Raw genomic sequence first — 978 nt, 5'->3', positions numbered from 1 at the left:
TTCTAATGCTGGTTTCCATCACCATGAGCCAATTCACTCACCAATATATTCTTCATGGATCTTAATTTATGACCATCTTTATCTAGCCACAGAATTTCGTAGCTGCCAAGTCACCATGGCAAGTCTGTTAGATTAGGCTGTTTAGCACTGCTGTCACTATTGATGCCTTTACATTCTGGTGCTATGACACAGGACAAACAACACTGTATGATTATTAAATGACAGAAATAAGAGCCATAAAGATACATACAATACATATTAAGAGTACACATGACTTTTTATTACAACAAATTTCAGTAAAAAAAACAAAGATCAAGAAATTGCAGGCGCAAATTGCAAGCTGTATTTTTATGCCTTTTTATGCCTGCTGGCATCACGAAGCACGTGATCTTTTCACGAGCTGGCAACTGACCAATAATCCCTCGCTTACTACCTCATGGCGTCGCGTGCTTCGTGACACCAGCAGGCATAAAGTGTTCCACGCTCGCCGTCATGGCTACTAGCAGCGCTGACTAACACTCCCAAGCTTAAATACACATATATACCCAACAAAGTGGACCAGGGGATCGCCGCCGCTGTAGCTCAGTGGTAGAGCATTGGACGGGTTATTCGAAGGTCACAGGTTCGGTCCCTGCCAGCGGCAAGCTATCTTTTCTTCCACTTTACCTTCTTCAGGCTTTACACTACAATTATTACAAGTAACATTCCCTATACTTTCCTTGGGTTTTCTGGTCTGTTAGTTCTAGTTAATTAAATATTCATATCGCATACGACTTTAAAGCTACAGAAATAAGGCTAAACACAAAATAAATGAGATTTCATTGCCATACCTTCAAGATATAAACAACACTCCGCGTGCCACTCTACTGTAGTGCATACATACAATTCATGAAAACAAGGCATAGTGAAGTAATCAGCACAAACAATGCAATGAAATAAACTAGCAAATGAAAAAATTGACATTGTATTCATCCCTTA

The 978-nt window shown here is 39.9% G+C and overlaps 1 non-coding gene across 1 annotated transcript; it reads left to right on the top strand.

The window, feature by feature from the left end:
- Window positions 1–571: 571 nt before the first annotated feature.
- Trnat-ggu (transfer RNA threonine (anticodon GGU)) lies at window positions 572–643 on the top strand. Its single transcript has one exon. It is a non-coding gene; the product is annotated as a tRNA-Thr (tRNA).
- Window positions 644–978: the final 335 nt, after the last annotated feature.

The sequence above is a fragment of the Rhipicephalus sanguineus genome, chromosome 10 (assembly GCF_013339695.2).
Source record: "Rhipicephalus sanguineus isolate Rsan-2018 chromosome 10, BIME_Rsan_1.4, whole genome shotgun sequence".
NCBI classification, from domain to species: domain Eukaryota; kingdom Metazoa; phylum Arthropoda; class Arachnida; order Ixodida; family Ixodidae; genus Rhipicephalus; species Rhipicephalus sanguineus.
Note: the sequence above shows the minus strand (reverse complement) of the source record. Positions and strands in the feature narration are given on the sequence as shown.